The 27,046-nt window shown below is 38.7% G+C and overlaps 1 long non-coding RNA gene across 2 annotated transcripts in view; it reads left to right on the plus strand.

Moving 5' to 3' along the window:
* LOC148128217 (uncharacterized) overlaps positions 1 to 22,344 on the plus strand; it is a 30,884-nt gene extending 8,540 nt beyond the window's left edge. Inside the window, exons 2-4 of one of the 2 annotated variants that reach the window (XR_015741051.1) lie at positions 4,325 to 4,430; positions 8,785 to 8,890; positions 22,144 to 22,344. This is a non-coding gene — a long non-coding RNA (uncharacterized LOC148128217). Of the gene's footprint in view, positions 1 to 4,324; positions 4,431 to 8,784; positions 8,891 to 9,727; positions 11,927 to 22,143 lie in introns of those variants that run through there. The other variant, XR_015741050.1, reaches the window with a different exon arrangement.
* The last annotated feature ends 4,702 nt before the right edge of the window (positions 22,345 to 27,046 follow it).

Raw genomic sequence — 27,046 nt, forward strand, 5'->3', positions numbered from 1 at the left:
TTGCATCTTCAAAGTAGTTCTGTTTAGCACCTCTGATTTTCTATGCTAGTTCTTTTTCTATTAGACCCATTTTATGTTTGGTTATATCCATTTTTAACTTAATGTCCTTTTCCTGTGGCATTTTCTGTAACTCTTTTTCAAGTCCTTTATACTCATCCTCTAATGCCTTAGAGGCTAATCTTTTCATGGTATTTCTTTTCCTTGTATAGTCTATTATCAAGCCTCTGGCATATGCCTTCGTATGTATCCCATACGTTCTGGATTGATGTATCTTCTTTTTTGTTTTCTCTAAAGAAAAAAGCCAATTCTTTCTCCATCCACTGTGTGAAGTCTTTTCCCTTTAAAATAGTATTATAATATAAAATAGTATTATTCATCTAGATCTTGTTCTTTGTCCTTTCCATTTAATTGTCATTGAATTGTGGTCTGCCCAAGTACTTGTTCCAATATTTATTTCTTGGATAATAGCTAAAAATTCTGTTGACATCCATATCATATCTATTCTGGACCATGATAAATGACTGCTTGAATGGAAGGTGTATTGTTTAATTTTAGCATTTGTGTCTCTCCATGTATCTTTTAAATTTATTTCATCTATCATTTAAAAAAAGGATTTAGGGAGAATCTTTCTGTTTTGTTTTGTTGTTTTCTGTTCTGTATAGTCCAGTTTGTTGTTTACAATTCCATTAAAGTCTCCCATCATAACTATCGCGATGATACAGCATGCGATCTTGGAGGTCTGAGATTGCTGCCGATATCTTTGCTCTTGGATGGTCCAATCAGACCTAAACCATCCCAAAGACATGGTGAAAGTAAAGAGTGCATCCTGTTGATCCCAGGGATATCGCAAAGTCCCTGGTAGATCCAGGAGAAGCTCTTTTTGCCAGCGGCAAAGAGGCAGCCATTAAAGCTGCTGAAGTTGGGACAGCTCCAAAATGAAAGAGAACGGAAAGAGAGAGTGTGCTGGTTTGGTGGGAACTTTTTCTTTATTTTAAGATTTGAAAGGACACCCTAAGGAAAAGAAAGAATCTGTAAAAGTTTTGATAGAAGTGACTAAGCAGTGATTTTAAACAGGAATGTCAAAGTAATATTTTTATTTTTTTATTTTTTCTCATTGCTGGATTTTTTACACATGATCTTATACTTTGAAACTGGACTGGTTTTTTTTCTCTTCTTTCATCTATTCTTTTTCTCCTTTTTGATTTTATAATATTTTAGGCTAGAGACTCCCTTTTAGTTATTTTTTTAAAACATCTTTTTCTTTTTTTAATTAATTCTTATTATATCTTGTTTGGAAAAGGAGGGGGAAAGTGAAAGCAAAAGAAACTTTGTAACACTGCCAACTAGAGACTTGGAAATATTCTATTTCTCTTTCGACCAGACAAAGCTGAGAAAGAACTGAGACTTCTTTTCAAGGACATTGCTATTTGATAAGATAGAGGGAAGAGCATGGGAGAGTATTGTTACAGGCACTCTTCTGGGTTTCTATCAACAGCTGGAGTCTGGTGTTGAAGCTTATAGCAAAAGAAAAGGTGATAAGTCTCTGGAAAAGAGAGTTATAACAAGAGCCTTGGATAACTAAACAAAACGCAGTGTGCTCTTTTTATTTTTTCTAAGCTGCGCTACCCCTCCTCATCAGTTTACTTTTTGTAATAGCTATTTGGATTTCTGGCTCTTTGGAACTTGTCTTTGTTTTTTATTTCTTGTCTTTGGAAGTTAAATTTCTACGCTTGCTCTTTATTTTAAAGGAAAAGCTTTAGTATTAATGATTTTCTTCCTTTTCTTTTTAAGGGAGTAGTCTTTTTTTTTCTTTTTTTCCCTCCCCCTCCCTGATATTTTTGTTTCTCCATCTACCTTTCATATTGGCTTTTTTTCTTTTTCTTTTTTTGTTTATTTTTCTGGAGTTCTTTTTTTCTCTTATGCATCCTTTTATATTTGAGACCTGTTAATTGGATTAAGGTGTTGAAGAACCTGAAGAATTTTCGCTTTCTCTTTTTTAGCTTTTTATTTTTCACTTTTCCACCTTTTTTAGGATTTTACAACTTTTTCTTTTTTGTGTATGTTTATGGTCTTTTCCTTCATTTTTGAATTTTTACTGTTATCTAACCAATCGATTGGATTAAGGTATACAAGAACCTGAAGAATTTTTTTTCTTTTTTAATTATTATTACTATTTGGCTTCTTTTTTCCTACTATTTTTATTTGGAATTGCAATTGGTTATTTTGCAATTGGATTAAGGTCTAGAAGAACCTGAAGATTTTGAATTGCTCGAAACCAGGAGCCCCTGGTTCCTCAACTTCTACTTGTTCCTCTCCACCATCTGGAGGACAACGTTCAATACAGACAATGTTACAGCAAGAAAAAGAATAAGAAAAAGTGACCCTGTAGATGATTATGCAAGGAATTCAAAATATTCAAACAAGAACAGAGAATATTGAAAAGAGAACAAAGAACAGGGAAAACCGATGAAAAGGTGGAGAACATCCAACAAATGATGATGAAGTACGATGAGAGATTCCAAAAAATTGAAGAAGAAGGTAAACAAAGAGATAAGAAGATGAGATGGGAGAAGGACAGATCAGAATTTTATCTTAGATTCCAAAACATAGAGGAAGAAAAGGGACAAAACCTAGCTGAGATAATGATAGAAATATTGGCTGAAGCTTTGGAAATAACTGAAGAGAAGATGATGGATGGAATAGATGAGGTCTATCGAGTCTTCACAAGATATGCAATGAGAAATAGCTTACCAAGAGAAGTTCACATCAGATTTACAAAGAAAGCCATTAAAATGCAAATATTGCAAGTGGCAAGAGAGAAAACATTGAAATACAAAGACAAGGAGATTGTGGTCTTGAAACAAGTACCCAGAAGAGTGAGAGAGATGAGAAGAGAATACCAATTCCTGACCAAAATGCTACTTAAAAAAGAGGTGAATTATAGATGGCTGATTCCAGAAGGTTTAATGCTCACATGGCAAGAACAGAGACATAGAATTGACTCAATTGAGAAAGCTGAATCATTTTATACAGAATTTTTTAGAGGGAAAGAGGAAGAGGCAGAAAAAGAGATTTCACTAATTGAATTCCAAGAGGACTGCAAAATGATGACTGAAAAAGAAGGTACAGTAGGTGGAAAGGAGTAAGCCAAAGAACAACGTGAACCAAGATCTACAAGAGCTGTTAAACCTAACTACAAAATATAACCATGGAAGAGAAAAAAATGATTACAATTAATATAAATGGACTTAACTCAGCTGTTAAAAGAAGGAAAACCTTCATAAATTAGAGAAATTAAAATTTGATATAATCTGCCTACAAGAAGTACATATTAAAAAGCAATATGAACAATTGTTGATACAGCCAAAATTAGTGAAAATATTTACTTCTTTGACACAATGCACGAAAAGAGGAGTGGTTTTATACATTAAAGATATTATCCCAGCAAAATTGATTTATACTGATGACGACGGAAGAATGCTAATGGTGGAAATAATGGACAATAATACAAAGACACTCCTGATTGCAATCTATGCCCTGAATGACAATCAAGAAGAATTTTATAAAAAATTCCATATGAAAATAATTGAACTGGACTATGCTAATATAGTTATGATGGGAGATTTTAATGGAATTGTAGACAATAAACTGGACTATACAGCACAGAAAACAATAAAGCAAAACAGAAAGACCCTCCCTAAATTTTTTTTAAATGGTAAATGAAATAAACTTAAACGATACATAGAGAGAAAGAAATACTAAAACCAAACAATATACCTTCTATTCAAATAGACATTTATCATGGTCCAGAATAGATATGATATGGATGTCAACAGAATTGTTAACTAATATTCAAGAAATAAATATTGAAACAAGTACTTCGGCAGATCACAATCCAATGACAATTACATGTTAGCGTTATAAAGTTTTACTGATTGCTGCTTTTATATTTGCTTGTTTATTTATTTATTTATTCAATTTATTGTTTCTTGCTTCTAAATGCCTGTAGCTAACTTAAAATATACCATAACAACCTGGCAAAATGGCGACCTGGCAAATACCAAAACACCACACTCACATCTAACATCTAGCAGATGGGGGCCCCCAAACCACCCTATCCCAAGGCTCAAAGGGCAGCCAGATCTTTATTGGTCTTTCGAGCACTGAGTGTGCGGAAGCAATCTAAATCTCAGGGGGAATCACACTCCGGAGGACAGAAAATGCAACTGAGAAGGCCCACTTTCTGGTTGCTGATTGTTGGATTGTGGGTGCAAAGAGATGCAGGATGCTCAGCTCGTTCAACTTTTTTTATTCGTTCTTACAGGACAGAAAACTCCAGCCGTGGCAGTTCTTTTTACAGCAGAGCTGTCTGCGGCTTTGACCAGTGACAGCTGTTTGTTTTCCCGCTCCTGCAACTTGGCCAATCAGCAGTGAGTATGCTAATATCTAACACCCCTCCCACTGGTCTAGTCTCACCCAATCCAGTTTCACCTAGTGTACAGTAGGCGGGGCTTTTGTGGGTGCAATTTGACCTACGCAGATCAGTCATCAGCTTGTCGTCAAACTGTTTGGGGGGACTTATTGTTTCTCCGGTATGGCTTCTTGGAACCTCCTGGAACTTTCTGGCTGTGGTGGCCATTTTATTTCCACTAGAAGCTGCCCTTTCACTCCTTTCCCGTATCTGTTCTTCTCTGGCCATGCTGATCCACCGCTGGATTTCAGGTACGCGTTCGCGCTTTTTGTTCGGGGCTATCATTAATTGTTGAGGGTGTGCCTCGTTAGTTGTCAGGGCCTGTTCTGTTTGATTTTTTTATTGGGAGAGGTCTTGCCTTTCCTCCCTGGGTGTGCCTGGTGTTTCTGCTTCTCCCCTTATTTGTTGGCCCCCGAGTTGGTTGAAGTGTCTTCTCCAACTTCTGCCATCGGCTGTTACTTGGGACACCCTTGCTGGTATCCATTGGCTTCCTCTGTTAGGTTTCAGGCATATACTGGGTCACCTGTTTGGAATGTCCGGCATCTGCTGGATGAATTTACTGGAATGCCTGTGTTATAATGGGGGTGCAGCCTGTCTAGCTGTGATCTTAGTTTCCTTCCCATCAATAGTTCAGCGGGGCTCTTGTTGGTTGTCGTGCTGGGAGTTATGTGTTGGAGGCTTAGTAGTTTGTCTATTTTAGCCTGTGTGTCCTTGGGCCCTAATTTGGTTAAGGTTTCCTTCATGGATCGCATCATTCTCTCTGCTTGTCCATTCATGGAGGAGTACTCTGGTGCTGTTAGGGCGTGTTGTATCCCATTTTGTATTCCCTCGAAAATCCCTCGAACTGAGTGGCCATGAACTGCGGCCCCTTTGTCAGATGCTATTATGTTTGACAACCTGTGTGTTGCAAATAATTTTCTGAGGGTTCTAATTACTGCTTTGGTTGTGGTGAACTGCATGATCCTGATCTCCAACCATTTAGAGTATGTGTCTACCACTACCAGGAATGTTTGTCCCTTGACTGGCCCAGAAAAATCTATGTGTACCCTCGACTAAGGTCCCCATGGCATTTCCCATTCATGGTTGGGTGCTGTGGGGGTGCTGGCCTGGATTCTTGGCAGGCTTTGCAGGTTGCCCCCCAGGCCCCTATCTCTTTATTCATCCCTGGCCACCACTTGTAGCTTCTTGCCAAGGATTTCATCTTAACTATCCCCAGATGCCCTGCATGCAGCATGTCTAGTATGTCTTCCCATAGTTTTTCTGGAATTATTACCCGGTCCCCCCATAGTACGCACCCTTTTCGTACTGACAGTTCTGTTTGTCGATTCCTGAAAGGTCTGGTGTCTTCGGCCGTCTCTGTCTCTGGCCATCCCCTCACCACCCAGTGCAATATTCATGGCAGGGTTTTGTCCTTTGCGCTTGCTCTCGCAATGTCGGCTGCTGTCACCAGTGCTATTTCGAGGGACTCTATTAGCAGTGTGGATGTGGATGGTGCTGGGTCCTCGTCCCGATTGGGCAGAGGGCATTGACTGAGTGCATCGGCATGATCTATGTCCTTCCCGGGTCGGTATATTAAGTCATATTCGTATGTGGCTAGGAACTCTGTCCATCTCATCATCCTGGGCGACAGATTGGTCAGAGTGGTCTGTTCCCTGTGATGATTGCTAGTAGTGGCTTGTGATTGGTTACCAGGGTGAATCTCTTGCCGTAGATGTGTTCATGGAACCACTTGATTCCGGTTACTGCCACTAAAGCTTCTTTGCCAAGCTGGCCAAAATTTCATTCCGGTTTGGATGTCTTTGAGTAGAATGCTATAGGGGCTTCTTTTCCATTTGGCAGTATGTGGCTGATTATTGCACCGACCCCAAATGGTAATGCGTTGCATGTTAGGATCAGTGGTAATGTTTCACTAGTATGGGATTAATACGCCATCTGATGTGAGGATGTTTTTGATTCCTTTGAATGTAGCTTCTTCCTTCTGCCCCCAGGCCTAGGCTGCCTTCTCATCAAGCAGTCTGTGTAGTGGCTCCACGACTGTCACCTTCTGCGGTAAAATATATTGTAAAAGTTAATTAGTTCTAAGAAGGCTTGTAAGTCTGTTTTGTTCTTCGGCCTGGGGGCTTCTTTGATTGCTTTAATTTTGCTTTCTGTGGGGTGGATTCCTTTGCAGTCTGTCAGGTATCCTAGGAATTCTACTTTGTCTGCTGCTAGTTGGCATTTTTCTTTTTTCACTTTTAGCCCCACCTCTTGGAAATGGCTTAGCACTTCCCTTAGGCATTTTTGTAATTGTTCTCTGTCCTTAGCTGATATAAGGACATCATCAAACCAGGGCACCACCCCTTTTAACCCTTGTAGGAGGTGTTCCATGAGGCTTTGGAATAGCCCCGAGGCTATACTGATCCCGAATTGTAGCCGCTTGCATTTAAATGGCCCTCTGTGTGTCACGATTGTCTGGGCTTCTGCTGTCTCAGTGTCCACTGGTAATTGTTGGTAGGTTTGTGTGAGGTTGAGCTTTGCAAAGACCTTTCCACACCCTAGCGAGTGCAACAGATTTTGCACCACTGGGACGGGGTAAGCACTTTGTTGAAGGGCGTGGTTCAGAGTTGCCTTGTAATCAGCACAGATGTGCACTGACCCATCTGGCTTTATGGGGGTGACAATAGGAGTCTCCCATTTTGCATGGTCAGTGGGTTCTAGTATTCCCTGGATGATGAGCTTATCTAGTTGCTCGTCTATTTTTGGCCTTAGCACAAATGGTTATGCCTTTGGTTTGGTTATGCCTCACTTTTAGTCTGAAGGGGACTATGGTCAGGTCTAGATTAAAGGAGATGGGTGACCCCAAGTATTTGCCCAATTTTCCGTCGAAGACATCCTGGAACTCCTCCATCAGGATGTCCTTCCACTCGCTCTTGGTGATGCTGTTTATTCCGGTGACTTCAATGCCTCGCGGTTGGAACCATTCTTTCCCCAGCAGGCTAGATTGTTAATGGCAGGTATCCCAAGTAGTTTTTGAATGTCACTCTGAAATCCCCAATGCTGATCACAGGAATCTTGTTCCTCTGGTAGTCCTTTAGTGTCAGTCTCTATTTTTTTCAGTTGGTCTTTGGTTATGCTGGGATTCAGTTGTTTGATGGTGCCCCAGGATACCATCGACAGGTACGACCCAGAATCCAGTTCCATCCGGCACGGCTCACCCTCTTTGGTCACTTGGATGTAAAGTTTCTGTGCGTTGGTCATGCTGGAGTGGCCCACGGTCACTGTCTGGTGTGTCTCGCCTGCCTTGGTGGCCAGCTCATCATTTCTTCGGTTCCGGCTGAATTGGCTTCATCGGGTTCCCGTTTGGTTTGTTCCGTTCCGGGAGGGGGGATGCTTGGTCTCTATCTTTGGTTATTGGGTTGCATTGTTTGGCATGCCCTTGCGATGTGTCCCCATCAGTTGTATCACTGGCAAATGGCATTCCAACCATGGGTGATTCCCCTCGCATCTGGTGCACCAAAATTCCTTCCTCTTTCGATCCTGGTTTCTTTGACCTTGCTCAGATCAGAGTTGGTGCACGTCATTGTCATCTGACTCTGGCTCCGACTTAATGTCCTCATGGTAGATGGCGGCGGCTTCTTTTGGCAGTGGCTGCAGCAGCTTGTTCATCTTTCTCATGGTGGCGGCAGATTTCTGGGACACTTCTACGGCTGATGCTTCCTCAATTGCCTCCTTGAGTGTTATTTTTGGTTTGATTAGGAGGCGGCTCTGCAGCATTAAGTCTCAGAGTCCCAGGACTATGTGATCCCTCATCGCTTTGTCCATGATAAAGAATTCTCATAGGTTTGCGATGAAATCGCTGATGCTCTCTCCTTCCTTCTGGTCTTGCTGGTAGAATTCATTCCTCCTTATCAAACACAAGGCCAGGAGCATATAGTGTGCCCTCAGGATTCTTTCCTGGCCCAGCCATGCCATCGTCTTTTCGTTGCTGGGTGCTAATAATGCTTTGGCCATTTTGAACACTGTGGGACCACAGTGTGTGAGGAAAACCACTCATTTTCTCTGTTTGGAAATATTAAGGAGTTCGCTCCCTTCCAGGAACATATGGAATCAGTCAATGTACAATTCCTGGTCCTCTGCTATGGGATCAAAAGGTGTGGGTGGTGAGTTGGATCTGGCCATTGTTCCGATTCTGCTTGTAGCTATGGCTGCAGTTGCTACGTGCTCTCTGGTCCTGTCTCATCTCAGAATCCCACCTTCATCGCCAGTGTTGGATTGTGGGTGCAAAGAGACTCAGGACGCTCAGCTCATTCAACTTCTTTTATTCATTCTTACAGGACTGAAAACTCCAGCTGTGGCAGCTCCTTTTACAGCAGAGCTGTCCATGGCTTCGACCAGTGACAGCTGTTTGTTTTCCCACTCCCATGACTCGGCCAATCAGCAGTGAGTATGTTAATATCTAACACTGATAGGTGGCATTTTTAATTGGAGTAACCTGGAGCATATCAATTCTCTCTATGCAAATCAGCCAATCAGACATCATGGAAGATAGGCTCTTTGCAATGTAGAGCTTTGTAGGTTAAAACCAGCACCTTATATTGCACTCTGAGGCAAATTAGCAGCTGCCCCAGCAGGGCTATCATATGTACATATCAAGGACTAGTGAAATCTGGACTAGTGAAAGCTTCCACGTAGTATTCAAGGGCATGTTATGTTATTGTGATTGATTTATTGAACGTTATAACACAGCAGTAAGCAATGTTTTTCAGGTCAGGAGAATATCTGCTCAGGGCTGCCCTTCACAAGTGGATGAAACCAAACACTCCTCCCCAGCATAACAATATTTAACCAAGTGATAGTCTAGGTTTTGGCACTAACAAGGCAGGCTTTGGACAATAAAAGGAGGCAGGGAATTTAGGTAGGGAGGACTGCATGATAAATGGAACATAGATAAATGAAAGACAGATCATGTCAGATCACAAACAGATTATAAGGATTTGCAGAAGAGCATCCTACCATCAGAAGAGATTTTGAGTGCTTTGAAATGTAACAAGGAAAATCCTAGGCAAAATTTCAGTTATCTTGCTTTTAGTGGATTCTGTTTCTAAAGAAAAATTATTAATACACAACAGTCTGGTATGCATTTTATAGATTTAGCTGTGGATCTCTTTTCTGACAGTGGATAGAATTTATTATTCAATAACTTTATAGAGCTGCTACTACTTTTTTTTTTAAAAAAAGAAACTGCTCCTTAAACTTCCTCTCTGATTCTTTTTTCAGTCTGACATTCTGGTTGATTGAATGATAAATCTTCCAAAAGAGGAAGCCTGGCCGAAGTATCCATGTGACTCAAATGCTGTTGCTAAGCTGGAAATGGAATTATGTTTTTTGGACCACAGGTTTTTTTTTTAAAAAAACTGGACAATTCATTGCAAAATAGCTCAGGCAGGACTCAACATCTTGACATGCATGCACAAACACAGCAGGAACTGATCACACAAAGGCTTCTTCCCACACAGAATGGGAATCAGCTGATTTTGCAATATCCTGCCCACTTCCTCTCATTCATGGATCTGAATATAGAAAGCTAAAGTAGGATGTGAGAAGGAACAAGCTGCATATGGCCCCTTGTGGGAGTTGTATCATCATGTATCTCTCATAAATACCATGAGGAATCAGTAAGCCTGTTTGGAAAGACTCATGTTACCTTCAAATAATATAGTTTTGTTAGGAATTTTATTGGCTAAGAACTAAACACAAAGTCCAAACTGAAGGATCATATTTTCTAGCTACCTTGTAAAAAGGAGCAGAAACTGAATTTTATTACTAAAATGATCTTATCTTTTTTTTACATCCACCCCAGAATAAATCCCAAAATATATCATCATCATCAATCATCATTTTGGGGGGAAAAACCCCAGGCACATGTAGATACTAATCTTATCCAGGTTTGTTTTTGATAAACGCATTAATAAAATTTAAACCAGAAGCAGAGTCGGATTCATAGCTAGGTAGAAGTACGTAGACGTCATCTTCATAGAAATAATACACAGTAATAATTTTCTCATTTGGCATGATTTCAGCTGGGGAAATGCTATGTCAGGGACAGCAATAATAGTTTTCAATAATACTACCAAACTGAAATTGTTAGTAATAATGAATGAATCAAAAGAGTCTAGCATGGTGGCAGAATCATAAAGCATAGTTCAACTAAAATGGATGACTTAGGCCCCTTCCCCCTTCCTCTCAGTTAAAGACTGAGAGACTTAGCCTCTGTTGCTATGAAGTACTATGCTAGGAAGAACATGGAGGATAGGGCCCTAGCACCAATGGAGTGAGGACGATGAGTACTAGTTCAAAGTTGTTTCCCCCCATTTTCCCTCTTCCTGATAGATAATAAGTTTCCTGAATTAAATGCAGAAGTTCAGCTCCTTACATTCTTGTTTGAACACACCCCTGCTGATTATATCTTCAAAACCAATATCCTGAGGCTAACTATTCTGAGTTCCATGCTGTGATCCCATACCGTGCCAACATCTAAATGGGATTTTTCAGAAGGGCAAAATTTCATTTAATATATAGATCAATATATCTTTGAGAACAATATGAGGAAAAAGAATTTGTAAAATTTATAAAGTGCTTGGTTACTATTTCTGAAAAAAAAAAAAACAGTAATCTGATTTTGTTTAAAACTCAAGCTTCCTTACATCTGCAGAACAATGATGATTGTTTCATGTCTACCACAATTGCTGTGAGATATAACAGATAACAGATAATCAGAGTTGGAAGGGACCTTATAGGTCATCTAGTTTAACCCCCCACCCAAGCAGGAGACCCTACACCATTTCTAACAAATGGCAATCCAATCTCTTCTTGAAAGTCTCAAGTGATGGCGCTCCCACAACTTCCGAGGGCAAGCTGTTCCATTGGTTGATTGTTTTCACTGTCTGAAAGTTTCTCCTTATTTCCAGGTTAAATCTCTCTTTGTTCAGCTTCCATCCATTATTCCTTGTCTGGCCTACAGGCACTTTAGAAAATAGATTAAACCCTTCCTCTCTGTGGCAGCCCCTCAAATATTGGAACACTGCTATTATGTCTCCCCTGGTCCTTCTCTTCATCAGACTAGCCAAGCCCAATTCCTACAACCGTTCTTCATATGCCTTAGTCTCCAGTCCCCTAATCCTGGTTGCTCTTCTCTGCACTTTTTCTAAAGTCTCAACATCTTTTTTATAATGTGGTGACTTCCTTTATCTAAATGTTTTATGAAATCCATGACCTTTGACAAACTAGGATAGTTGGTAGTTAATGGCCAAATATAAGGATGGAGCAATGAGCCATGAATATGCCTGTAAAAGCATTACAAAGACAGATCATACTTCAAAGCCAGTAAAATATATTAAAGATAAGCAGGCAAACTAAATATTAAGAGCATGATTCTGGAATTAGAACTTGATGAATATTAGAGTCAGCCAGAAATATGTTTTGAACTTTAAAATGAAAACCAGTGAAACATAGTTAATCATCCATCAGGCTATTTAGTCAGTTTGAGAACTAGATATTAGAGAAAAGCAGTTAAGGGCACAGAGTGAATTTGACAGCTCAACTATTATTCATTTTATTGACTTTTATTTTTATGTACTGATTAAAATTGAAATGAACATTTTGTAAGTATATAAAATAAGATTTTCACTGTAAAAATAAAGAAAAATAAAACTATTAGATGTAGATTTATTTTTTTTAATTCTATTTTTTATGTCAATAAAAATACTCTGAAGAGACTGCACAGGCCAAGAGAATAAACTACAAAGTATAATAAATAGCAAAAATTACAGAAAAATAATGAAGAAAAAAGGCAAACAAATAGCAAAAATTAATTTTACAAATATTTAGATTCATGCCTTAAAATTAATTATATGTTAGATTTTTACTAAGCATGCATGTACTCAGCCTCTGGGTAAACTTGAAAAGAAGATGTATCTGTATCAAATATATTAAAGATACAGCCACGTTAATAATACATATACTCTTTATAACAATTATACTTTTTTAAGGCTCATGCAGAATACTTGAAAAAGATATGGATCAGTCAAAAAAGCTGTATTTTTACTCCCACACACCCCAGAACACTTCTTCAGAGTCTGAGCTCCTTTGGATGGTTTCTCATCAAGGAGAAAGGGAGGTATCAGTGTTTTTCTTTAAATAAATACATAAGTTTGCTTCTCTCACAATTAGTGCAGTTTTAACATCATTTTGATCCTAGATATATGAAAGAAGGATGAGAATGAAATTCATGAGAATGTCAAATCTAATAGCTAACATATAGTTTTACAATGTTTTTCAGCAAGGAGCTACATTTTCATCTTGCCCCTAAAGTTGAATTGAAACACATTTAATAGAAGTCCGTGGGGCTTGCTTAAAATGTCTCTGTTTTTCTACTCAAAATGCAATGAACAGCACAAACTGGGAAAGGAAATGAATTAGAATTTGGCCCCCAGCAAAAGCAAGCTCCCTATAATCTCCCAACACCTGGAATGTAGTACATATCTAATTACACAGGAGAAGAAAAAACTATTTCATTTAGCTTTCTATATACAGCCTGTAGGTTAAGGAGAGAGAGTAGTACTCTACAATTTCAGTGATTGTTGTCTGTGTTTACCATAATTACAGAGATATTTTAGACTTCCGCATTTTGTTAGAAGCATAATATTGGGCATTGAATAGCTGAAAACCACTTTAAGTAATCTGTTATTGTGGCCATATCCTGGAGAACAGTATATTTAGGCGCCATTTGGTTAACAGGACTAGAGTCACTCCTCCCAAGCCTTCTTAAAGCTGCAGTCATTGCAAATGTGCAGTATGGGATTGAATGTGCATAAGAAGTGGTGACGGTCATAACTTTCTTTTCTCCTAAATAATTTTAAAGCACACACCTCTATTATTTATTTATTTATTTATTTGTGTGTGTCTGTTTATAACAATTTTATTAATTTATGATAACATACAAAAAAATACAAAAGCAAAAAGAAGCAGAAGTAGAGGAAGGGAAAAGTGTGGAAAAAAAGAAAGAAAAAGAATTTCCTAGAATAGGGTAATAAGATTGTTGGAAGAATCTCCATCTGGTTCAGTTCCAAGCCGGGAGAGAGGCACTGGAGACAAAATGGAGGCTGGAGGCTGATTGGAAAGAGAGTCTATTTATTGATAAACAGAAGCACATCTTTGTGCTTCAGGTCCAGCTGAACACATGTAGTTGAGAGTGAGGGGTATTTGTACCTTCTCTTATGCTTTGCACTTGAGTTTCCTGTTCAAGAACATGTATTCTCTTGGCTGTTGTCAGATTCCTATGGGGTCATGTTTGTCTGAGTTTCTAGGTTTGGTTGAAGCTGGGGAGTGACAATGTAATGAAGAGGCTTGTGTTCTAAAAGGGTGTTGGGCAATTCCTATTGTGTCTTTTTGTCCTGGTTTGGATCTTGAGTGAGGGCTAATCCTATCATCCTGAGGCTGAAGGTCTTTTTGTTTTGTAGGTAGGATGGCCCAGTCTTTCTTAACGGGCACCAAATATCTGCTGGGGCAGGCAGCTGCTTTCCAAGAGCATGTTTCTCCTTTAAGGAAATGTAATATAAATATAATATTTTTAATATTTCCCAAAATATTTCATTCTTCTAGGAGAGGAGTGGGTACTAACTTTGTACAACATCAAACCACAACTTTTTAGTTTTACATAGTAATTTAAACTAGCCTTTTCCATAACACCACATCTATCTAATCGGTAAAACCCAAAATTAAATTTCATTTTTTTTTCTATCTCAAGCTCAAAGTCCAAAAGTGGTTTCCAGGTAAAAAGAAAAGTATTTGCATTTTCCCCCTGAAGAAAGCAGTCAATTTAGCTATCGCTGCATACTCCATCAACTTTTGCAGCCATTTGTCCATTGAAATCTGTATTATTTATTATGAATGCTTTTCAGTGTGCAAATTTGCCCCATCCCCTTCATTTATATCATTTGTGGTAATTCCTAGAAGGCTGCAGAGAGGTTATGAGTTATATCCTAATAGTAAATGATGAAGTATTACCATAAGAAGCCAATTGGAAGACAAGGAGTGACTCTAATCTTCTCCTGAAATCTTCTAGGAAGAAAGAAGAAATAACTAACTGCCAGAATACTTGCTCTTTGGGAGTCTGAAACAATTGATAGCAGCATACAAATTAAGTCAAGGCTCAGCTTCTCTTTTCCCATTTCTGTTTAATTTATCCTAAGTTCTCAACTGTTGTTCAAGTTCTCTCTCCTAGTAGTTTTTCCAGCTTCCTAGAAAAGCAAGGAATCAAACAAGTTGGTTCAAAAGAAGTGAGTCTTTGGGTGAAAAAAGTGTCATTGGCTTAAGATAGTTTCATATGTCAGAGACAGACAAGAGTGTCAATGTATTCTGTCCTGTACAAAGGCAGATAGATAAACTCCACAAAACAATCCATATAAAGTCTTTTTTAATTGGTTCATCAGGCATCCTCACTAAATCACAGTTATGATGAAATTCTTCTTAATGTCCAATCCTTTGCATATCTGTCCTTCTGGGTAAAAAGATGGTTATTTCTTATCCCTTTCATCCCATATCATAGAAGCTGGGGGTAGAGATGCTACCATGAGGCTGTGTTCAGGCAAGAATGAAAAAACCTCCCTCAACCCACCAAGGGTCAATTCAGTGACCAATCAGGATTACAGATGTGGCCACATGACATGATCTATATTTTCCAGGATACCTAAACTACATTTACCATGATGCATTCCCTTAAGGGGATAGCTCCCAACTCCTAACAAACTATCCAATTCTGGACAGCACACAATGGAAGTTATAAATGCTGTATCTAAATATCTTCTGCACAGGAGGTCCTATGGCATGGCTCAACATATCGGCAGTACTCTCAGTGTTTTGAAATGAAATGTGGCCCAAATTCTGTGTCAAACATTTTCTCCTGTTCAGGAAATGAAAGATGTATTAGAGCAGTGGTTACCAACCTTTTTTTCGCCCCGCACCCCTAAAGTAATTTCACTCGACCCTCGCACCCCCTGAAATTTAGACTTTAGGAACTACTGAACATGTTAAATATATGGTAGGATTGAATCTTTTCAGCTATGTATGTGACGGCCACTAAATAACGATACTTAACTCTAAAATGAAAACAAAGTTAATCCATTGCATAATAAATAAAAATGCCAACATATAGCCAATATCCTATTATTTACCTGGACTTTTCTTGCACCCCCTGGAATATCGTCTCGCACCCCCAGGGGTGCCAGCACCCCAGGTTGGGAACCCCTGTATTAGAGGTAGTCCTGAGCTTACAAACACAATTGAGCCCATAATTTCTGTTGCAGAGTGAGACATGTGTTAAGTGAATTTTCCCCATTTTACGACCTTTCTTGCCATAGTTGTTAAGTGAATAACTGTAGTTGTTATGTTTGTCATATGGTTGTTAAGTGAATCTGGCTTCCCTATTGACTTTATTTTTCAGAAGGTCACAAAAGGGGATCACATGACCCTGGGACATTGCAACTATCATAAATGCAAGTCAGTTTCCAAGTTTCTAGTTTCCAATTTTGATCACGTGGCCATGGGTATGCTGCAATGGTTGTGTAAGGAAAGGTCATAAGTTTCTTTTTTCAGTGCCAGTGCTTTTTTCTAGTTTGCTAAATGAACTGTTGTAAATCTGTTGCAAATCGAGGGTTACTGGTATCTATACTTCATTGTTCCAAAATAATCAGTGCAGAATATTTATCAGTCCATTTTACTGGACACACAGAATATAGATTTGATGAAAACGTATGAATTGTTTTAGGCACATTTAGAGAGTGCTTGCATTTATAAACCACTTTGGAACCTTGATATTTTCTTATTGTACACAATTATTAAATCTAACAAATAGCAACCTTTCTATTATTGTCTAAAAATAATTATAAGAGAAAGAGAATCCTGCTGTCTGAATGAATGAAGTAGGCTTAGTCTGGTCTTTGGAGACCTAGAGTAGTTGCCTGTCCCATGAAACATGGTATTACAATAGTTCATCCTAGGTAATCAGACAATAAGGGAAAAAAACTGAATTAAATTTGCAGCTGCAGGAAATAAATAGTAGAATACGCGGAAGAAGAATCTGTTTCAGAATTTTGAAAGTAGGGTATGGTTTAAAATTAAAGTCTACATGATGTGTGGATATGATTTTGGTGCAATTCTTAAAGGTGCTTAAACTACTACATTTATTCTTGAATCCATCCACTTGACAGCTTTAAGACTTGTGGACTTCAACTCCCAGAATTCCTGAGCTAACATGACTGGAGGAGTTGAAGTCCACAAGTCTTAAAGCTGTCAAGTTTGAAGACCCCTGCTCAGTGGTAGGATTCAAAACATTTTACTACTAGTTCTGTGGGCGTGGCTAGATGGGAGTGGCAGGGGAAGGATAATGTAAAATCTCCAGTCAGAGGTGGTATTTGCAGGTCGTCTGAACTATTCAAATTTTCTGCTACCAGTTCTCTAAAATTGGTCGAACCTACTATCTGCCCCAAAGCAGATAGTAACTGATCTGTGATTATGTTTACCACTGCAAGACTTAATACACATTTTTTTTTTGAGATGACAAGGAACCATTAGAGCTATCTTCAGAGGTTGGAAAGGAAAGCACAAAAATGCCAGCCCTAATGCTAAGCTTTCATTGTTTGGAAAAAGAAATATCCCATATTCTCCACTCCACTATACTAATACAAAGTAAATAAAATAATATTCTGCCACAATACCATATCCAGGTTCATATAAAGAGAACCTAGTGACAATTTGAAAGAATACATCCAATCTCCTTGCTGCCATTATTGTATTGCATATGAAGCACCTAAAATTACACCTATCATATTGGCTATTTTGCAATGAGATACTTTTCTTAGTATCTCTAGTCATGGTTACATAGCATCTGGATGGAACAGAACACGAGATAGTTATTAAACAATGAAGAAAGGCTGCACAAATTACATTTCAAAATGAAGCCAAAAGGGATCTGGGCTGTATTATTTGCTTTAGGATCCTTGAAATTTCTCCCATTTAATGCTTACTGTACTGTAGTACCCAAGGCAAGTGAGCAGATGTGAAATTGGCAAGAATTCTGCCTACTTCCTCTTCTTTTGGATGGAAAAAACGACCAACATTCAAAATAGAATTGTCTGGGTTTTTTGTTTTTTTTTCATTTGAATGGTGAAATGCTGTGGTTTGTTTTAATCTGGGTGACCTAAGGTAAGAAGAGGCAAGAGTTCTCACCAAGGGGTGAACAATATGCCTACAAGCTCCAGATATATATGGAAAAGAATAGTGTTGCTCTGGTTTCAAATAAATTGGTCAGAGAAATGCCAACTGAGCTCTCAAAGTCAGCAACCATAGACATGCCCAACCCTAATTTTGAACTGCTAACTTGTGTGAATATAATCTTAAAAGATTTATACTAATTAGTCCTTTGAATTCTGGGGTAGAGATTAAATATAGGTTTCCAAACACCTGTGCCAAATTAAAAGAAGTCCATGCAGAAAAAAAACAGGGTGTTCATAAGAAAAAAGGTGATGCCATTTTCTAAATATAGGGATTTTGATTGTTAGGGTTGCTGTGGTAATATAAATTGTCATTTGTGGGACTTTTCAATAGAAAAATTAGCTACTAGCCAGCTCATGCAACTGAGAAAAGTATGTTACATAATCATTCAGGACAAGCAGTTAGACGATGATGTGCAGCTGCTTGGAGCAAATGGATAAATGAAAGTTCTCTTTTTATTTCTAAGACTTCTCTACTTACAAAATGCTGTGATTATGGATGACTAATGGTGGCTTAATTGTAAAGCTATAATTTGAAGATTGATCTGTCTCTTACTGAATGTAACTTTATTCACATTTTATCTAGATCACACTTAATCACATCACATGAAGTCATGGGATGTATCATGACATTTTTTACCTTTGCAGAGCCAGGGTGGGCATGGCCTGCACATGATGCATACGGCCCATGGGCCACCAGTTTGACACCCCTGATCTAGATGGTGATGATACTATTGTGATCTTTGCTGTATGCTGCTGCTCTAGAAAAATTGGAACTCATGGAGACCTAGAACTGATCAAATTCAGGCTTTTGTACCACAGAGAAATGAACATCTGTTTTGATTTACCATATTTTTCAGACTATAAGACACTCCAAAGTATAAGATGTACCTAGCTTTTGGGGAGGAAAACAAGAAAAAAATGCCTCTGCCTCCCAGCAATTTGCCTCCTTGCAGCAAACAGCAAACAGCCTGGTCAGCTTCAGCACAGCCTGATTTAGCATGAGCAGCTGATTGGCAGTTGGATTGGCCTCCCAGAATACTGACGATCAGCTGTTCCAGGCTGTGGGGATTGCTGCTGGTTATCACCACCCATCACTGCTGCCACCTATTGCCGCCTCTGTGCACCCCATTTTTGCCCTCTGCACATCCTGGTTTTAGCTTGCACGTGCCTCATTTTTGGCTTCCACATGTCCATTTTTCGGCCCAATCCAGGCAGCAGGGATAGGCAGCAGTGAAAATGGGGTGCGCGGAAGCCGAAAACAGGATGCACAGAGGCCGAAAATGTGGCATGCAGAGGCAATAGGTGGCAGCAGTGATGACTGGAGATGGCACCGATGGGTGGTAGCAATCCCCGTAGCCTGGAACAGCTAATCACTGGTATTCCAGGAAACTGATCCAACTGCCAATCAGCTGCTTGTGCTAAATCAGGCTGTGCTGAAGCTGATCAGGCTGTTTGCTGTTTGCTGCAAGGAGGCAAATTGCTGGGAGGCAGAGGCCAAAGGGTGAGGGCTGATGGGTGGGTGGGGCTTCGGCAACATTCACTCTATAAGATGCACAGGCATTTTCACCCACTTTTTGGGGGGAGCGGAAGTGCGTCTATTACTCCAAATAATATGGTACATTGTTCCATCTTGAGATCGGGAGCCAGGCTGAGTCACATGCATATACAGATTATTGTGAACAGGTAGTTGGAAAGGCTGAAATAAATACCAAAGCCTAAATGTGCTAATGCCATATTGTCATCTTAGTGAGTCAGCCATGGAGTAAAAGCAGCATGCCAACAGTATATGGGAAGCAAACATACACAACTTGTGTGACTGAGCAAGTTGTTCCACTCAGAGTGAAATTGTGCCCTTGAATCTGCAATTATGATGCAGAGAACATAGAAATGTTCTCTAATTTTTCAGCACTTACCACCCAGCAAGATCTTCTCCAAGATATGTTGAGTCATATGGTCAGGAAATGATGTTGGTGGAGATGAAGGAACAATAATCCACCACCCAGTGGTCTATATCTAAAATTAGGTATAAACGGAGACTCTAGAAACAGCCACAGCTATGTCTGATTTTCCAAAACAAGTTTCTCCCTCCATCATTTAATATCAGTGATATTCTTAACAATGTTTTAGTAAATGGTTTTGGATATTGTTTGACCTTTAACCTCTTGCCAGAAAAGAAGCCACCTCCATCCTGACAGACTTTTAGCAATACCATGAACTTTTTGAATCTTCACTTGAATTCAACTGTTACTTGACCTTGAAGAAAATGATTCACTATGTAACCACCCCCACACCTCATGCACAATTCTCTTATTTAGAAGTAAATTATGGCTTGTAAATGGATGTTCTTACTCATATATGGTTATTTTTAATCTCTCCTTTAAAGGATCAGGTTATGTTGAAATCAGTACAAGATGGTGTGTTGACCTGAATAAGAGTTGATTTGCAAAACTTAAATTAAAAAAACTAAATATTTGATCTTATAATGGTAGTTATTATTACTAATCTGTTCATCTTTTTACCTTTCTGAAAAGAGAGAACTAATATCTAATAAGTAAAGAACCATAAATGTCATAAATGTCAAATGCTAATTCTAGACCAACACTGAAGCTTTAAACTCAACATTCCTAAACTTTCTTGAATGCCCTCTCATTACCAAACTTTTTCTACCACTTCTGGTAAAATCAGTATGGCAATGAGGGGGAAAAATATCTTTTATTGTTCTTACAGAAGAAACATTCTAAGCCATTGTACCACTACACAAGAGGATATGGTGGCTCAGTGGCTAAGACGCTAAGCTTGTCGATCAGAAAGGTTGGCAGTTTGGTGGTTCGAATCCCTAGCACCGCATAATGGAATGAGTTCCCATTACTTGTCCCAGCTTCTGCCAACCTAGCAGTTTGAAAGCTGGAAATGACTAGCATGCATGTGTGAGGGGGACCTTTACCTTTACCACTAGACATAGGAGCTGTGAGAGGTAGCATTAAGAACTAAAATAAGCTATGGAAATATAAATCAGTAATAGAGTTTATATCAAGGCACCTGATTGAAATAGCTAATGTCTTCCAGAGCTTTGGAGGTCTTTCACTAGTCTCTAGCCTGATCCCAAGTCTCTGATCTCAGGAACAAAGAAAGACTATTAATTCTTTTAGACCATCTCTGGCAGCATAAAACTCAAAAGTCAAATATTTCATAAAACAGAGGCAGGTTATAATCAGATAAGCAAGCATGGCTTTACTAGTAATACAGAAGGAAAATTTGATCTTCCTGATGTCCCAAGTTGTCATATGGAGCAAGCTCAATCATTTCTGGAAGCTCTGTGTCTATAACAGAAAAAGATTAATCATCTGGGGTCATCTGATCTAATGAACAAAGATGTGGAGTTGAATGGAAAGCCCTCCTTGGCACATTTGCTCTAACGGTTTTAAGAAACAGAATACAAATATTTGTGACATGATTTAAGTCCTGAAACTCTGGGTAGGTCCGTGTGGGGCTGCATTTCCTTTACCTGTGCCAAAAAGCTAAGAATATGTATGACGATGGTCAACATTAGTAGTTAAAAATGTAGGGAATTATTTTATTGCTTTGAACTCTGAATTTTTCACGACATTCTTACAGTTAGAGATACAAGAGGTTAGAAAAATGTAGCCGCTCACAGCCGGAACAGGCAACAGCTATTGACCAAAAAGGCTTTAGATGAATATGAGGTGCCCTACCTTGTATTTAGAAAATATAAAAAATGGGTTCTGTTTTGATACATTCAGGCAATTCGAAAGTACCAATGACATAAAGATCTCTTCTGGAATCTTGGAAGCCCGCTGCCAGTACCCGAGGGCAAAACTAGGCATTAAGATAAAATCTGTATTATTTTAAATCCAAATATCCATATACATAAGTTGCTGTATAGTGGAGAACCAACTGCTGCATGATTTAAGGAAGAAAGGAGGATGCTTGTTCATATGATTCTTTTGGGAACTGAAGAATGTCAAAAATTGTTGTGTTCTCAGTCTTTGAAAGAGTTCATATTGGTCATTTTTCCTTGGAGAAAAAGCCTTGTTGTCTGCCCTGAAATGTTGATAAAGTGTGTTATTTCATTTCATTTCATTATTTATTAAATTTGTTTGTTCTAGATCTCAATGCATTTATAATGCTTTCCCCTTTTTTATTAACTAGACGCAGAAGAGACAGAATTTGGAAGTTTTTGTAAGCTGGGCTATGAACAAGAATATGCTAACTGTCTAATTTTTTCTTTTCTTTAACTTTTTAATAAAATGAAATTTTGCTGAATAGGGCAGTGGGAACCCTTTGTCTGAAAGTACTTTTTACAGTCAGCCTTTTCTCTATCTGTTGTTTCCTCACTTGCAGGAAAAAGGAAAAACAGAAGATTTGCCTAATGTCTACTATGTCACTACTATGAGAAACTCTGCAGCATTCCAGTGGCTGTGTTTCAACTCTGGAGTCTTGTTTGTTTGTTTGTTTTTAAACCAGTCATGTATCCTGCAAACAACATCCCATTTTGCCCTTATCATATATAAACTCAACATTAGTGCAGTAAAGTAATTACCAAATGCAGTCTTTTCTCTATTATTCTTGTTGCATGATGCCATATTTTTTAAAAAACTGTGGAATTGGCCTAAAGCAGAAATTATGTATTCCACCTTGAGTTATTATTTGTAAAAATAATAAAGGCAACACACAGATAACAACAACAACAACAACAACAATAATAATAATAATAATAATAATAATAATAATAATAATAATAATAACAACAATGTCAAAAGTGTGGATCATCGACATTGCTATACCTGGTGATAGCAGAATCAACAAGAAACAACTTGAACAAGTTAGCAGATATCAGGACTTGAGAATTGAACTGCAGAGACTCTGGCATAAACCAGTGCAGGTGGTTCCAGTGGAACCTAGGCAAGCACTTAAAAACAATTGGTGCTGACAAAATCACCATTGGTCAGCTGTAGAAGGCCACCTTACTGGGATCTGCTTGCATAATCCGCCGATACGTCACGCAGTCCTAAACACTTGGGAAGTGTTCAACTAGTGATTTGTGATGTGAAACGCAGCATGGTTATCTCGTCTACTGTGTATACTGTCATTTTTGTGTACAACAACAACAGCAACAACAACATACTTTAGATAAAATAGCATGATAAGATAACTTTTATTGTCATTTTTTTACTGTGAGCACTCTGGCCCACATTAAAAATGAAATTCTGTTGTCTGCTCTTCAAGAGAAAGTGAATAGCTACCCAAACACACACGCACATATACACATGCTGTGTTGATACATAGATAGATAGATGGATAGATAGATACTTGAACCGTACACACACACACACACACACACACACAACATATATACATATAATACATAAATTGAATATACATTATATATATATTTGCTAATCATTAATGTCACTAACAACTGCATATGTGTGTAAACCTCAAAAGAGAGGCAATGAGATTTGTAGTTCATATCTGCAATTGTTTAGTTAGCCTAGTCCTGAGCATCTGAAAGTATTGCACAATAGAGGATTCTAGCGCGACCTTTTTAGAATGAATGCAGTTGCATAGAGGATAAATTTCCTACATGATATGTTAACCACTTCTTTAGAGACAGAGGGAATAATTTAATATGGTGGCTTTTCTCTTATTTGCTTTCTTAATGCAGCTGGCAGCTGGCTGAGTGCAGAGATCTAGCCAAAGGCTATTAAAGGAGGAGATGGTGAACAGGAAGGAGAATGTAGATGCCTGGAAATAAAGGGAATTTCAGGGCTTCTCATAAAAAGAATGCTAGGAAATGTGGCAAAAATAAAATCAATCTATTTCTGTTCATGAATACAGAAGCTAAAATATTTATGAACATTTGTTTTTTAAAATTCAAAAGCATTTTGCTTGCCTTCAGAAGCTGAGTACGTGAACAGCTGGACAAATGTTGCAAATGGCATCTTCTGTGTCCCATGAAAGTATCATGGGATACTGCTGAAAGCAAACCTTGGCAGCACCCCAAGATCTTCAGAATTTGGATTTATATAACCGGTTTCTTTTAGCCCAGGCAAAAGTTGTTGGAGGTAAATTTCCCTTGACTTTTGACCACCACTATACATGAATCAAGCTAAGAGGAAGCTCTAATTAGGAAATAATGTTATTGTTTTTCTTTAGGAATAGGGATGCTTTAGTCTACCCAGTGATAATTAAGTCTACTGCCACCTGCAGATTAAACCACAGAATGATGCTATCCACTTTCATAAAAAGAAACAAGCTGTAAGAGAAGGACTGGCAGAACCAAGAACGAGGAATCAGTTTAGAGTTGTTACATAGCCACAAACTAAGTCCAGCCCCTTTTCCTTCCTTGCCACTGATCCTTATCTAGCTCTAACCAGGTGCTGACCATTAGTTGAGAAGATTCCTATGTATAGGCTTTAGTAATAAATCAGTTAAATTAAACCTTCAGGCATGGACCTGGCATTAAACTTCTCAACTCACAAAAATATCAAATGAAATGGTGAAAGGATCTGAGAAGGGGTCTGAAATAGAAGACCTCCAAGATCCCTTCCGACTCTGTTACCTTGTTAACTCACACGGCATGTGATCCATAAGCAGGAGCAGCAGTTGACAAAACAACTGTAGACATTGTTCTATGCTGTCAGTATAGTATGGAGAAACAATCATGCAATTTGTCAGCAATGGTGCACCGACCAGTGCAATAGATGTAGGATTTGGTGCAGCCCACACCCCTGTAGCTCTGACATTACCGTATTACAGAGAAGTCATGGAAGCTTGCCAAAAAGATCTGGTGGAGAATCAGAAAGGATGAGAACCTTCAAAGCGCAATGTGACTTCTTTATGTGAACCAGAATGGCAGAATTTCCAATTCACCAGCCACACATCTCCTTTGTGTGCTTTTACTGACAGCCTCAGCAGCTCAACAGGCACTCTTGATCACTCCAAAGACTCAATTATGAATAACTTCATGGTTAACGTCAGGAGCCACTTCAGAGATCCAATAAAAGAGGTTACAGTGACCTACCAAATTCATCAGCTTAAACAGGGTAATCAAAAGATCAGACTTTACATAACAAAATTCAAATTAATCACAAAAGACATAGGCCAGAGTAAGGCAGCTCTAATTGCTCAGTTCAGAAAAGGACTGAATGGTCAAATTTGAACTGAGCTCATTAGACAAAGGGTTCTATAGACTCTAGACCGAATGTACTAATTTTATTATCACTGATTCATGTTCGGAAGAGATTCGAAGTCGATTTGGATGACACAGACAGCCAGTATCACACCTAACTATTCATAGTTCTCCCACATATGCCAACAGGAACAGGCAGGAAGAAGGGATTACAGTGTTAGTGGATTCTGTGGCATAGGCCAACTTTATAAACTTTGCAATGGTTAAAGGATTACAGACCCCTATAGTCACTTTGGCCAAGCCAGTGCAAGTATAAACAAAAGATGCTCAAGCTTTGAAAGCAGACCCAATTACCACATGCCATGATCCTATGCAAATAGCTATAGCCCAACATATTGATACTGAATGTAACTAGCCACTAGTTTTAATCATTTGGGGATTGGAGTGGATGAAGCTTCACAATCCCACAATGGATTGTCTTTTACTACTTGTCAACTTCACCATGCCCAAACAGCAAACTCTTTTCACACCCAGGCAGAAAGCCCCAAGGAAGGAAACGCCAAACTACTGGACAAGTATGCAGATTTCACAGATGTATTTGGGGAGGAAGATGCAGCAGTCCTTCTCCATGTAAAGACTGTGACTGCGCTATAGACATGATCCCAGGGGATAAAATGCCTGCTAAGAAACATGTTATCCCATGTTAATTGACAGCATAAGGAGCTATCAATTCTGAAGCAGTGTTTGGTCTCTAATCTTCAGTAAGGTGTTAACAGACCTTCAAAATCATTGGCTTCAGTGCCTAGCTTTTATTGTACCCCAAAAGCAAGACTAAGTTTCTGCAAAACTAAATGGGGAGATTCTCCTGATGACTATCCATGACTACAAAACCCTGAATGCTGTGGCAGTGTGGGACAATTATCCACTGCCCCTCACATCAGGCTTATTGGATAGATTACTATCCGATAAGCTATTACTATTACACACATTTTTACAAAGTTGAATCTTTGCAAAATGTACAATCTCATTAGATAGCCTTGAATTTTTAACTGCCTTTTTAAAAACACTTAATGACCTTTTTTCTGATGTAATTGACAGGTTTGTGATACTTTACTTCAATGACATCCTAATCTATTCTGAAAACAAAAAACTGCATGGTCAGTATGTGTGGGAGATCATGACCATTCCTGTCTCCAGGCATTCATGGAATTAAACTGAGCAGATATTAAGTGAATAGCTGTTTTTTGGCTACGGGATTTCAATCTTGTGATGGATTGTGCATTATCCTGGTGAATAGGGAGGGCCTTGTTGTTCAGCATCCTTGACAAGAGCTGAGCAAGAGCTTGTTGTCTTCTAATCTGGGGTGGTATGATGTTGCTGAATATTGGTAACCAGTACACAGGGATGGGATGTGCCACAGATGACACACATTGTCTAATGGAGTTGAACATTGACCATTTAGATTTGGATACCATTAAGTAAATAAGTAATGTTAAGCCACACAATTAAGCCACACACTGTTAAGCCACACACCAGCATAATATTCAGCTGGGGAATAAACCAGAGCCAAGGCTGTTATATGTAGGGTGTTAACATCAGTACCTGAAGATATTCCATTCAGTCGGTTCAATAAATTGTCATAGCTTTTCAATTTTGTAGCTGTTTTCTCTAGGTGTTGTTGGAAGCTTAGTGAGCTTTCCAATATTACCCCAGGTACTCTGAAGAGTTATTACACTGTAAAATATGGTTTTGGAACTTCACTGAGGGTTGGTAATTTGCATATCTATTGTTGAGGTGGAATTGGCTACTTCTGTTTTTGTTAAGTTTAGTTTCACAGAACTCAACAGAAGCAGATGTCCTAAATTGAAGTAGTCATCTAGTTTCTGAAGATCCTGAGAAAGGATATCCACTGCATCAGTGAAGTTGGCTCTTTGGACTGTGAGATTGATAACATTGACATAAATAAATTTCTGAGAAACAGTTTCAGGCAGGTCATAGGTGTACAAATTAACAAAGCAGGGGATCACACTAATCCTTGTGGTAGTTTATTATTCAGCTTATGATATCTGCTTCTGTTGAGCTCTGTGAAAACTTCAAGTAACCTGTTACTCA

The sequence above is a fragment of the Pseudonaja textilis genome, chromosome 1, assembly GCF_049901715.1.
Source record: "Pseudonaja textilis isolate UNSWEBS1 chromosome 1, rPseTex1.2, whole genome shotgun sequence".
Taxonomy (NCBI): domain Eukaryota; kingdom Metazoa; phylum Chordata; class Lepidosauria; order Squamata; family Elapidae; genus Pseudonaja; species Pseudonaja textilis.